Source organism: Schistosoma haematobium, chromosome 3 (assembly GCF_000699445.3).
Source record: "Schistosoma haematobium chromosome 3, whole genome shotgun sequence".
Lineage (NCBI taxonomy): Eukaryota > Metazoa > Platyhelminthes > Trematoda > Strigeidida > Schistosomatidae > Schistosoma > Schistosoma haematobium.
In genome coordinates, this window is record NC_067198.1 from 7058641 (window position 1) to 7073861 (window position 15221).

A 15221-nucleotide genomic window follows, 5' to 3' on the forward strand; every position below is an offset into this window, starting at 1 on the left:
AACTGGATGTATTTTAAGCTTTTGATTACCATTCATTTATTCAGTCAGTCATTGTCAACATGGGATTCAGTGTGATTGTGCATCGGTTCAAGTTGTTTCTCTACACGTCAGTAAATCAAGAGGGCATTAATGATGTAAGAAAAACAGAATGTGAGATATTATCGAAATCAATGGTAATCTAAACATGATAGATACAGTTCATCAAAATGGAACAAGTAAAGTCGAGGAGTGTAAAGTAGAAAATGATATTCAGTTTCATGATTTATGAGAAGGTTGAGAATCAGTAGAACACCAACAAGACTGATCTTTCACGTAATCCCGTTTATTGGCTATGTGTTCGTCACGGATGTTTTACTATTTTGGCAGTCCGTATTAACCTCGTGAAGCATATATTGGGTGTTGAGTCATATTACCGTTAGTGGTTCTTACTACCTCTCACACTGTTATTCCTTTCGAAGGTTTCATAATGGGGTTTGGCAACTTAAACCGGTGAACAATGTTGATAATTACGTTGCATCTTATTGGCTGACTTCTGTTGTATTAGCCACTGACTAGTTATTTTCCAGAATTCCTACATCATTTGTATTCCCTTTAAGGGTTTATATCCAAAAATAACTCAATCCTCTTTTCCTAAATGTAGTTGGGATATTCGCACATGTCGAGTAATGCAAAGCACGTAGTCACGTAATATTGTTTCTGCCTCACGTTACGAAAACCAATAGCCTTCCTTGTATTATCGTTGTGACTTCACTCGTCACTGGACCGTATTACAAGTGGTAGGATTGTTCGATAACCTCAGTTTATTTTTGGAGCAGCACAGAATAAATAGGAAGAAAAGTACAACCCTAACTAATTTGCACTGGTAGGTACTCAGAGAGATCTGTATTTTGCTATAAAAAAGAGTCATCTACGTTATCCAAGATGAGGGTTTTTCGCGAACATTGTTCAGTTCGTCGGAATCCAGATTTATCAGTTCTGAAAGAATAAGCTTGGTAACGTTTGTTAGGCATGGCGGTAGTTAACCTCACTAGACTGCATGTCATGTTTAGTTTTCATAAGTTGTAGGATTTTATTATGGAACGAACGTCCCATTTAAGAGCTCCCGGTAGAAAAAGGAACATTTACGTTATCCAAGATAGGGATTTCTTCAAAATATAGTCGGGATGTTGCAGTCTAGTTATCGTTCAATTCTGTCCTTCTGAGTTTTCTTTGTAGATGACTGTCCACTTGGTATGAGATTTCAGGTGCTCCGTCTTCATAATCATCTCGTATCTGTCAGACTTCTAGAAGTTGCTAGTGGATCAGTAACCATCCGAAAGATTAGTTGTGCGGTTCGAACATATTAGATCGGCAAGATAGAATGAATAAACTCTGAATTAGTATCAATTTTCTAAGGAAAACATGTACAGTTTGGTGCTGTTACAGTGCAAATTCAGAAGCGCACTCATATGACCGAGTAGCTAATTTGTGTTGAATAACACGATATCAAAGATTTTCAGTTTTCCGACCAATGTTATTCAGTCCGATGGTGTGGTGTTTAAACAGTTTACTCTATTTTGTAATATCCCATGTATGATTTTTAATCCCACCCGGGGTTAAGAGTAATGGCTACTATCGTTCAGTTTTCATAACTACCGGTTTAAGATGGTGTCGTAGCTGACAGGATGGTAACAGATTGATCGGCTAAAATGTTACACTTTCTATTAAAGTTAGGATATACCGTGTTTTTTCTCACTAAAATAATTTCAGTATAGTGAAATATTGGTTTGTATCAATTATACTAACTCACACTTAGTTTTTCAGTTGCCATTCGTACATGCCACATTTTTGGATGTAGATAGCTAGAAAGTAGAGAAATAAACATTGCATCAACTTTATTAAACTACATATGACATTTTTACTATATTACAGAATAATGTCAATTAATAAACGGTACATAATTTAAACAAACGATCAATGTTGGATATTGTCTGTTCAACGCAAACAATTTGATTTACAAAATATGGAGTACTTCAAATCGGTCCTCGTTAAGATACTCTTTATGAGGCAATATACCTAATTCATCACTTTAAATCTCTCAACATATTTTCTTCAGATTTGCAAGGAATTTCATCAGAAATATGTGAATCATTAGGAAAAACCATATCTGGTACAATAACATGAGAATTCTGACAAATTTATTGATTAGAAACCGTTGTCTCACAAGGATTCTGAGTTTCATTTAACTCTGAACTGCTATATGACTCTACACTGTCTATTGCAATCGTTGATGAAGATAAATCATCATTATAAATACTCGACTTGGTAGAATCAGAATTAAAAGACTTAATATTAGTTGCAATAAGATGAACATTAGTATTACAGACTGACTGAATATGTCCAATATCACCACATTTAAAGCACATAGAATTACGAAATTTACATGAATTAAAAGAGTGGAACCTGCCACAGGACAAACCCTGATCAAACTTGTGCCCATCTTCGTGAAATGCATTGCAACTCCTCAATGAATTATATGCATAGCCTTGAGTATGCACTGGATTGGGATGACGTAATGTGGTGGAATTTTTATATCCTCATGAATTATTTTCCGAAATATTCCTCCTTTACGACATTCGGAATTTGTATAGTGAACATAGTCTAGCAGTAGATCCTTGAGAATTGTATAAGAAAGCGAAATGGGCTTTTCCGGTAAAGCCAGAGATTTTAATAAGCTATATGCTTTTTTCCGATGCATGTGAAGAAATGTGCTACAATATTAACATCCTCATCATCTTTCTTGGTCATAGACCAAATTTCGAACTTTCCAGATTAATCCTCAAAAGCTTCAGAGGTTGAATGAATATCCAACTGTTCCATCACAGGCTCCATCGCGACGCCAATGTAGTATTTATAAGTATTTGGATTATAGTATGAGCTAAGAATCCCAGAAATAACGTAATCGTATTAAGAAGTAATAAATAAGCTCGAACGAATGTTCTGTATTTGGAATTCGAAATCAAGCATTCAACAATTACAAAGAAATCATCAGTTCATTCAAACACCACAGCTGCATTAGGAGTAACAGGCGTAAGTAAATAAGTAATGTAGGAATGTCGATAAGCTGTGAATATGAAAAAAAGTTTATTACTGTATATTCTATGATGTTTCCTGTCTAGTAAACGAATATGATCATCACAACACGAACCATATTAAACGATGAGAGCATGACAACCGATTGTGAGTAGTTAAGTCGAGTTCAGTACATGCACACATGCGACGGATCCATTAAACTAGCCATGTATACCAATATTTATGGTCAATTAGTTTGTAGTATCGAGCATGCTGTTATTTATTTAGTGAGTGCTGTATTTGTTATTTTAGCATATTTCATTTCAGGCCATGTTTTTTTCCAGGATTTTCGATTGTGCTAGTTTGACGAGTTCTCAGCAAACAGAGGTGGATAAATACAGATCCCTAATAAAAGTTATGCTCTCATAGTGGCACTCGTTCATCAGATGAACGGAAATGCATACACTTTTTGAGAATTGAGAAACAAATGGTTAACCTAACACATTTTTAGGTAAATAGCTGACGTGAAAATGACCATTAGCATACATGGAAATAAGTATTCTATTATTAGTCTCGTCGTGATGAAATGAGGCGGCTCTAATTAGTCATTAGCCTATTTTTGGTCTAGTAAATGATTCCATTTTTTTCTTGAACTGTCACCAAATCCATTGTTCCCATTGTACTATTTTGTCACATATACACGTATGGCTAAATTCCCAGGTCATGACCTTTTAACCAAAATAAATAATGGACTGAATTTGTATGGTTAATAGGTTTGTCCACGCTCAAAATCAAAGTAATAGAAACAAAGCCACACTGTTAGTTGATGGACAGACAAACAGGTATCGAGATGTATGGTTTTTCAATACTGACCTTATCGATCAGCTTAGTCATATTTTGTCTCAGTTTGCAGGTCTATTCATCCTTGCTCAATCTTAGTGAAAAAAATATTTTGGAAATCATTCACTAAGCAGCTAAGCCTAGCGACAGCAAACGATGCATCTTCAGTTTAAAGTGCTTTAACGAAAAGGGGATGATAGCTTTGACATCGGACTAGTAACATTTGGGAATTACTGTAAATATATATATATTCACCTTCATGATGCGACCACTTATTCATGTCATAAAATAATTGGATCATTTGTTACTCATCTACTTATATTATGATGGAATGAGTATAACTATGTCGTGAATTGATTGGAGTTGGAAACATGAAGAGTTGCATCTCAACAAAGTAGACTAAGAGTTACAGAGATATATTCCAACCTGGTTTTACAAGAATGGGAGGAAAGTAATTAGGAATTCTGCTCTTAAACATTTGTGTAACTGTGACCGCTCGACTAGCTTACATGTTGATTTGAAGTATATACACGGTTACTTACAACATAAGATGAGACAGATACCGATCTTTTCATACGAGAACATGTTCTGTACTTGCAATTAACCTATTATTATTATTATTATTATTATTATTATTATTGATGCATTTCAAACTAGGTCGGCTAACTGTATACCTGCCCCCCGGTATAGTACTGGTTATGGAAGTACGTGTAATAAAATTCACCGATCAGTAAAAACCCCCAAACTAAAGTAAAATTCCTTTTCGCTTTAAAAATACATAGAGCTTCAGAGAGTATTGGGTACTGTATGATTGATTATTTGTCAACTAGTCGTCAGTGGACTTTTTAATACCTGAACTTTTTGAATAGATTATCTAATCTGTAGTCTTAACTGAGCCACATCATGGATATCGATACAAAAATGTAGAACAATATATTTTATAGTATTCTGTCCTAGCCGTCGTGAAACAGGTGAAATTTAAGTAAATACAGATGCAACTGTCCTCGGAAATTTCACTCAGCGTTTCAGTGTCCCATCCAGCATTATTCTGAATTCGTTTGTTTAACTACTTAGAAACTAAAAGTAGACTTTTATTTTTAACATCCAAACCCGAGTGGATGTGGTCAACCACACTGTAGTACAGTTGTAAATAATGAGATGAAACGATTATATAAGTGGGTGGCACTATAAATTATGGACGACCTTTAAGGGACGCTAAGGTGGCCTTGAGAATGTCTACCTACTTACTAGAGCTAAATAAGTTATAAACCTGTATGAAGAATAAGGATTAAGATTTACAGTTGATGGTTAGGGTTAGGAATTAGATTTAGAGTTTTCATCGCGAACTGATATAAACTAAAATGCCGAAATGCTCTTTAACCAAATGGATGAGTGAATTTCGCAACAAAGACCTGATATCTTAAATCTGACTGGTTCGTCCACAAATCATAGTCTCGCTATTTTATTTACCAAACTTGAATACATAGTCTCAATATTTTGTTTTTATTGAACTTTATATCGAGCACAAAGAACAATGTGAATTAGTTTAGTTTATCTGGAAAATAATTAATAAAGAACGAGGAATAGTGAACAACTGTCTTATTACCAGCCTGGGTTTTCTCATGAGTGTACGCCAATAACTTCAATATAGACGATACTTAGAACCTTCAAGTATTACAGTGACTATATTACTTTTTGAGCATCTTTCCTTGCGGTAAGTGAGCCAATAAAAATGTTTTGATGTATGAATGAAGCATATTGACAGACATGGTGTTAAATACTTTTTTTTAAACTTTCAATCTTCATATCTTGAACTAATATGTCTGTTAGTGATCCTACTTTTTATTAATCAGTAGTTTGTTGACATTATTATTGTGATAGGTGGTGTAGATTTGTTGTGGTGATGTACTTATCCCTATTTGTACTCATATTTGGACATTTTTATTTCAAATTTTCTAATATTGACAGATTTTATTTTTTACTTTGTACCCTCTTGAATTCTGATTTATTCTGGTTGGCCGGGATAAAGGAGGAAAGTTGGATATGGGGTTAGCAGTCCCTTTCAATAAAAAGAACCTTGATAAAAAGCTCTAATAAAAAAACTATCTGTCTAATTTCGAACCAGTGACGTCAATATATTTCCTTTAGTTACTGATACTTTCCCACACAATACAGCCGTGTGGAAATTTGGGATATTTTTATAACTCAAAGGGCCGCCGATTAGAGGGCAGTGACTTATCGATCAGATCGAGGGATTCAGAATCTCGCTAGGCTATTCTGGTCCGTTGTCCCCGACTCAGCTAACGCGATTAAGAAGTCTTGGTAAGGCATAGAAAGTTTATTCTACAGGCAACCAGCACATACCAGGTCAGGTCAATCAGGCACACAAATCAAGCGTATTTATACAAGTATTTATAACCGATATTGTCATGGTAAAATGTTTTTAAACACTAATCAATAAGTTCATCAATCGACAGCCATTCAAATATTTAATCGATAAGTTCGTCAATTGACTGTTATTTAATAATTTACTCGATAAGTTCATCAATGACTGCCATTCAGATATTTAAACATTTATTCGATAAGTTAATCGATATGATAAAATTACAAAATATGGGTTTTGGGGATCTATCGTCCCCAACAGATATACAGAAAAAGTTGTGATCTGTGTATTATTCACCTGTTTCATGTCGTACATTCTCTTTAACTTGGTTTTGTAACGAGTATAAGTTATTTCTTAAAATATTAGACAGTCAAAGCCAAATATTCTGGCACAATTATTACACATTATTGACAATATACAAAAGTGTTTGAGGATCCTTAAGAAAAATATGATCAGATGTGAAAGCGCGGATCGGTAAAGCAAGAGCAGCATATTTACAACTGAAGAACATTTGGAACTCAAAGCAACTGTCAACCAACACCAAGGTCAGGATTTTCAATACAAATGTCGAGACAGTTCTCTTGTATGTGGCGGAAACCTGGAGAACTACGAAAGCCATCATCCAGAAAATACAGGTGTTTATTAACAGTTGTCTACTTAAAATACATCATATCCGTTGGCCGGACACTATTAGCAACAACGTACTGTGGGAGAGAACAAACCAGATCCCAGCGGAGGAAGAAATCAGGAAGAAGCGCTGGAAGTGGATAGGACGCACATTGAGGAAGGCACCGAACTGCGTCACAAGACAAGCCCTCACATGGAATCCTGAAGGTCAAAGGAGAAGAGGAAGACCAAAGAACACATTACGCCGAGAAATGGAAATAGACATGAGAAAAACTGTAGTGGCTGTGCTTCGATAACTAATCACCCTCCAACCGTTATCGTATAATCTTCAACGATGTTTGAAATCAGAAGGCAAAAAGAAGCAGCTACTACAGATTACGCCGGGAAACGGAAATAAACATGAGAAAAATGAACAAGAATTGGATGGAATTAGAAAAGAAGGCCCAGCAGAGAGTGGGTTGAAGAATGCTGGTCAGCGGCCTATGCTCCATTGGGAGTAACAGGCGTAAGTATGTAAGTAAGTAAGTAAGTAACTCGACTTCAATTATTACACTACGTAATCACTATAACCAACATTCTAATTCTAACTTGATTGACACTTTTTTTGAAATGTTATGTAGAGATATCAAGACTGGTTACTTGTATGTTTATGTGTGTATGTGAATGAATTGACTCTTCCGATAGATCTCTAATCAATAATCAAATGTTGCAAGTTACAATACTGATGAAATTTTTTTCAATGAAAAATATTTCTTGATTTAGAAGTTAATATTTCTACATACGTGGTTGCAACAAAATATCAAATGGTTATAGCAGTATAAAGCTAGTTATGAAATAAATACTTCTGTATGGAGACTGGATCAAGACCGAAAAAGTTTGTAAAGAGCTGTCAGTATGTATCTTTAAAGAATATAACGATACAATGAAACAACTATCCAGTGCTCACCAATTTCTGATAGTCTTCTAGTTTATTTCAGTCCATGATAGAAGCTATGGGGAAACGTAGCGGCTCCCAAAAGCTTTGTGATAACAATCTCTATTCGGATTCCTGAAGGGGAGTCTCAGACCCCTAAATATTTTAAGTTTGCTTTTCTGACAAGTATCAAATAACAATAATCCTAGGTCCAATGTTTCTTGTCGGTATTAGGAACTCAAGTGCTAACGAAACTATCTCAGAGAAAGATGGACATATTATACGTTCTCAATCCAGGAGATTGGACCGATGGACAGAACACGTGTTACGTGTTCCCAACCATGGACTGCCCCACCGAGCGATGCTTTATGGAGTAAGAGTAGGTTGGGAGAAAGCTAGGGGCGGTCAGAACAAAACATGGATCAAATCCATGAAGTCACTGACAAGTGGACTGAGTCATGTTGATATGTGTAGCATAGCTGGTGGGGATCCGCGAGATGATAGCAACCGATGGTTAGAAACCTTTAATGACATGTCTCAAAATCATTTGCAATGGCGCAGGTGCACCCACTCTTTATGTTCTCCCAAGTTCTAATCTCCTGAATTTTCCTTGTCTCTTTTTTCTCTTTCCAAATTTGTTTCACTGGATTATACTCCTTGAATAACATCTTCAAACTCTTTCTGATTACTGCTTATACTCTTACTACCTCTACCACTACGGGATTCGAATCCACAACTCCATCTCTGTATGGCAACTCAAACTGATGTACGTACGTACGAAGTTCTACGTTGTTACTGACTGACTGACTTTGCATTTCAAAATGGTGCATGTAATTTTGAGTCACTTATAGTAGCGGCTAAATTGCAACCTAATTGATAGTATTCTCTGAGCAATGAGGACTGAACAAAAATGATATTGTTCACCTAGTAATCAATGCCCAATCAATTGTATTTGCACAATACCTATATAAACATATTTCATGCTAAGCAGGGATAATAACGTTTGCAGAAAGCGACCAGTTCATTGTGTTCCATCGGAATTAGATTAATATTATTCCCCGATTCCAACTAATCTTGATGTAGGAAGTAAGATGTTCAGTTTTACTGTGGTATTAATAATCTATTATTATTACTTTGTTTATTTATTCATAATTATTAATTAGCTATCATTGCATTTGATTATTCTTTTTTATTGGTTGTATAGATCTTCCAGTAGACTTTTAGGACTACAATTGATCAGTCTCTTACTGGCATATATGCATCCTGTGAGGATTGCCTCGATATGGCTTTAAGTCACCAGCATTATAAGAAGAGATGTACGGTGGCTAGCAGTGGAATCTAGGACTCGCGTTAAGTTCTATTGTGGATTCATTAGCTGTATAACAAAGTTGGTGTTCACTGAGAGATTCGAACCCACCGCCGTTCACTTCAGACGCCATCGCGTTATCCTTTAGTGGCCATGGAATACCTGAATCCAATTCGATCGTGTGATTATCGTGATCGACATATACCTATTGTCAATCCTTATACATAAATATCAACTCGCGTTAGTGAATACCGGAATTCATTTAGTTAAACACGAGAATGAGTTTCGATTACATGTATTGCATACAATCGATGGTACAGACAAACGAAGCGAAGAGAAGAGAGTGAATCAAAATGGATTGGAGAAGGCATGAGAGCATACTCAATCTACCCAAGCGTGAATCGATATTTATATTCAGACAAAAATAAGTTACAGACATGTTATGGCTAGGGTAAGCAATACACACTTACTTACGTACTTACTTGCCTTGCCTTGCCTTGCCTTGCCTTGCCTTGCCTTGCCTTGCCTTGCGCTTGCCTTGCTTGCTTGCGCCTTGCACTTGCGCTTGCGCTTGCCTTGCGCGCTCGCTTGCACTTGCGCGCGCCTTGCGCTTGCGCGCGCGCGCGCGCGCTTGCCTTGCTTACTTGCTTGCGCCTTGCCGCCTTGCTTTGCTTGCTTGCTTGCCTTTTTGCCTTGCTTGCTTGCTTGCTTGCGCTTGCCTTGCTTGCCTTGCTTGCTTACTTGCGCTTGCGCTTGCTTGCTTGCTTGCTTGCTTGCTTGCTTGCTTGCTTGCTTGCCTTGCCTTGCTTGCTTGCCTTGCTTGCCTTGCCTTGCCTTGCCTTGCTGCCGCCTTGCCGCGCGCTTGCGCCTTGCTTGCCTTGCCTTGCCTTGCCTTGCTTGCCTTGCTTGCGCCGCCGCACTTGCTTCCTTGCTTGCTTGCCTTGCCCGCCTTGCTTACTTACTTACTTACTTACTTACTTACTTACTTACTTACTTACTTGCTTACTACCCTTACTTGCCTTGCTTACTTACTTACTTACTTACTTACTTACTTTACTTACTTACTTACTTACTTACTTACTTACTTACTTACTTACTTACTTACTTACTTACCTACACCTGTTACTCCCAATTGAGGATAGGCCGCTGACCAGGGTTCTCCAACCTACTCTCTCCTGGGCCTTGTTTTGTAATTCCATCGAATTCTGGTTCATTTTTCTCATGTCTATTTCGGTTTCTCGGCGTAATGTGTTCTTTGGTCTTCCTCTTCTCCTTTGACCTTCAGGATTCCATGTGAGGGCTTGTCTTGTGACGCAGTTCGGTGCCTTCCTCAATGTGCGTCCTATCCACTTCCAGCGCTTCTTCCTGATTTCTTCCTCCGCTGGGATCTGGTTTGTTCTCTCCCACAGTACGTTGTTGCTAATAGTGTCCGGCCAACGGATATGATGTATTTTAAGTAGACAACTGTTAATAAACACCTGTATTTTCTGGATGATGGCTTTCGTAGTTCTCCAGGTTTCCGCCACATACAAGAGAACTGTCTCGACATTTGTATTGAAAATCCTGACCTTGGTGTTGGTTGACAGTTGCTTTGAGTTCCAAATGTTCTTCAGTTGTAAATATGCTGCTCTTGCTTTACCGATCCGCGCTTTCACATCTGCATCAAATCAACCTTGTTCATGAATGATGTTGCCCAGATACGTAAAGGTTTTTACATCTTCCAAATCTTCTCCGTGAATTGTGATTGGATTGGTGCATGCAGTGTTGTATCGGAGAATCCTGCTTTTCCCTTTGTGTATATTGAGACCTACTGCTGCTGAGGCTGCTGCCACACTGTTCGTCTTCTCCTGCATCTGTTGTTGCGTTTGGGATAGAAGGGCCAGATCATCTGCGAAGTCTAGATCGTCCAACTGCATCTTAGATGTCCATTGTATCCCACGCTTCCCTTTAGACGTTGACGTCTTCATGATCCAGTTGATCACCAGGAGAAAGAGAAAGGGTGAGAGTAAGCAACCTTGCCTAACACCGGTCTTCACTTCGAACGACTTTGTCAACTGTCCTCCATGCACGATTTCGCAGTGTAATCCATCATATGAACTCTATATGATATTGACTATCTTCTGAGGCACGCCGTAGTGTCGAAGAAGTTCCCATAGTGTTGTTCTGTCCACGCTATCAAATGCCTTTTCGTAGTCAATGAAGTTGATGTAGAGTGATGAATTCCATTCAATTGATTGTTCCACAATGATTCGTAGAGTTGCGATTTGGTCTGTACACGATCTATCCCTACGGAATCCTGCCTGTTGGTCTCGAAGCTGAGCGTCTACGGGGCCCTGTTGAAGACTTTTCCCGGTATTGAGAGAAGAGTGATGCCCCGTAGTTATCACACTTGCTGAGATCGCCTTTCTTCGGTATTTTGATCAGGAGTCCTTCTTTCCAGTCTTTTGGTACTTGGTCCTCATCCAAAATCTTATTGAAGAAAATGTGGAGTATCCTTGCAGTTGTCACTAAGTCTGCTTTTAGTGCCTCTGCTGGAATGTTGTCCGATCCTGCTGCTTTGCCACTCTTGATTTGTCTGATGGCCATGCTGATTTCTTCAATTGTTGGTGAGCCAACATTGATTGGGAGGTCCGTGGGTGCTGCTTCGATGTTGGGTGGGTTCAGTGGAACTGGTCGATTCAAGAGTTCTTTGAAGTGTTCTACCCACCTGTTTTGTTGCTCTTCAATGTTGGTGATTACCTTGCCTTCCTTGCTTTTCACTGGTCGTTCTGGTTTGCGGCGATTTCCAGAGAGTTTCTTTGTCGTGTCATACAGTTGTCTCATGTTTCCTTCACTTGCAGCCTTTTCCGCCGTCGTTGCTAAATCTTCCACATATTTACGTTTGTCGGTTCTGATGCTCCTCTTCACTTGTTTGTTTACTTCTGTGTATTCAGCTTGTGCCTTGGCTTTTTCTGCTCTTGTTCGACTGGTATTGATTGCTGCCTTCTTGTTCCTCCTTTCTTGAATCTTATTCAGTGTATCAACAGTGATCCATCCCTTGTGATGGTGCTTCTTGTGACCCAGGACCTCATGACATGTTGAAGCGATTGCCTCTTTTATCCCCTTCCAGTTGCTCTCCACAGTAGTTCCTTCTCCAATGAGTAGATCATGAAAGGCCTGGAACTCGTTGCTGAGGACTATCGTGAATTTGTTGAGTTTGTCAGTATCCCGAAGAAAGGCCGTATTGAACTTTTGTTATATTGTCCGCCCCGTTGTCCAGTGCTTCTTGAGTTTCAATTTCATCTTGGCGACCAGCAAGTGATGATCTGATGCTATATCAGCTCCTCTCTTGGTTCTCACGTCCTCTCTAGTCCTCCTGAACGTTTTGTTGATGCAAATATGGTCGTTTTATTTTTGTGTGGTGTGATCCGGTGAAGTCCATGTGGTTTTGTGTATGCGTTTATGTGAGAATATGGTGCCGCCTATGACCAGCTTATTGAAGGCACATAGATTTGCAAATCTCTCACTATTTTCGTTCCTTTCTCCCAGTCCGTGTCGTCCCATGATGTCTTCATATCCAGTGTTGTCCGTTCCAACCTTGACATTGAAATCTCTCATCAGAATGTTCAGGTCCTTTGTTGCGCACTTCTCGATGATTGACTGCAGCCTATTGTATAATTGATCTTTAGCGTCTTCATTGTAGTCGTTGGTGGGCGCATAGCATTGGATGATGTTCATTGAAATACCCTCTTTCTTTGTTTTGAACGAGGCTTTGATGATCCTTGGTCCATGAGATTCCCATCCTATAAGCGCATTTTGCGCTTGTTTGGACAGCATCAATGCAACTCCTTGTGTATGTGGTGGATTTTCTTCTTCATCGCCGGAGTATAACAGGAGCTCTCCTGTAGTTAGTCGTTGTTGTCCAACTTGTGTATACACACACATGATCATATAAAAACAGTCAGGATTAATAAGAGAGTACGTGACAAGGTCAAAATGTGGCTTGAGAAGAATGAATGGATTGGTCTGTCTAGAAGGCAGAATAATGTGTATGGGTTTGACATAGTGCCATCCACTACAATCTACTTATCCTAAAGTGAACATCAACTTTGGGATGCAGGTAAATCCACCTGATGAGTCCTAAATTGGATTTTACTGCTAGCCACCATCCATCTCTATCCAATTATTCCGTTCTTCATGAAATGAGTGAGACAGTTATCCATTTCACGTAATGGATTAGGGTTGCGCAATATTTTGAATTCATTAGAACTAGACATTAACACTATCGGATACCAGCAGTAGTCTAAGGGCTAACCGTTCGCGAGCGAGACCAGAAGTCCAGAGCTCGGCCCATGGATATGGGTTCGCGGATGCACACCTCTGAGAAGTCCCGTACTGGGATCAGACAGCCGTCTAATTCTTCCAGGTTTCCTATGATGGTCTAGTTAACGTGAGTCTGTGATTTAAAGCTGTGAAATAGGATAATTGTCCCTCGTCTACAAATCATTATGTAGCTTTTTTCATTAACCGTTAGATCACTATGTAGCTTTTCTTCTATATTTGATATTTACAGACAATCTATTCAGTCTCCAAATATTCTTCAGTTCGACAAATATCTTCCATTTGTAACTTATTTAGTTATTTAAATAATACATTTTTGATACTTGAAAACCTTACCTTTTACTTGATGCAATATTCTATTTTTCATGGACTTTAGTGAATAATATCATCGATGAAGGAAAATTCTCTTCTCTGAATTATTTTTCTCTCTTTCTCAATGACTCAAGGGATTTCTTTCGTTATTTGAAACTATTAATTAATGGACTGTTAGTTAGTGAAGAGCTAATTGTTTCTTCTAAATGCTTTTCTTTGAAAAAACGAAGAAGGTCCTTTTACATCTACACAAAATTACGTCTAGAGATTAGATTTTGTCTGTTGTGACGTTTTCTATCTCGACACGTTTCAAGAAATACCTAAGCTACATAAAAGACCTAATAATCCTGTAGAACTGTGAAATCTACAAATCAAATTGGCAATAGCGATACAAGCCACTTTCAATAACCACCGAGTTGATATTAAAGATGATGAAATAATTCAGAAAGTTTTTCCCAGTTATAAAGAAAGGTGAGTAGCTGATGCGTTTCATAAAACGCTAAATCCCTGTGTTCATCTAGCTTAAACCGTTTATTCAAGTAAACAAATTTAATTCTATTGATTTATTACAACATTAACACACACACACATAAGTTTCGACTGTAAACTTTCATATTGTATATTCCACGATGATGTTACTTTCACACAGGATCATCTTAACCGAAAATAACATGATATTGACATAATTAGACTCATTTTGATATGTATTTGATTGAACTAAATATTTAAACTTGTGCTTATTTGATTCGGTTATCTGTTCGCTCTCTTAATAAACCTAAACTAAGTTGTGTAACATCAGGAATGTTAATTTTCTATACATCAGGATATTATAAATCCTTATCATTGATAATCAACTCAGTGTTCAATTTATGTAAAGTTATGAAGTCAGTCAAATCTTGGTAATATTACTTACAACTTGTTTAAGTTTGCAAGGAAAATCAATTGTGTCAAAAAATTTTCCGAAATTTTCATCATTTCAATTCCGTTAATCAGAAGGGGGTTTGGTGGAAATTTTTTAGTAAGTTAATAGTTGAATTCATGAGTCAGTTAAAGCTAAGCCACTATGGAAAATCTGGAAGCACTGGATGACCGTTTCGTCCAAGTATGGGACTCCTAATCAGTGCACCCGCTCGCGGGATTCGAACCCAGGACCTATAAGTCTCTCGTGCGGATGCTCGACCTCTAGACCACCGAGCCGGATGGCATTCAACGGTGATATTGTCTAACTTCCATTTTTTTTATTCTTGCAAAAAGCAACACTAACTTTTCTAATTTTAGCAATTATTGTATTCATCTCATCATTTTCGTTGTTTTATATTAGGGTAAACTTTGATGATATAATTTATGCAAATTTCTAACATTTATTGACCTCCGTGTGATTTTCGATGTTCCAGGTTTAAAACTGACATTTACTTGCTCCATGCATATGTACACATACATATACAAAAATATGAAACGGTTATATTCAC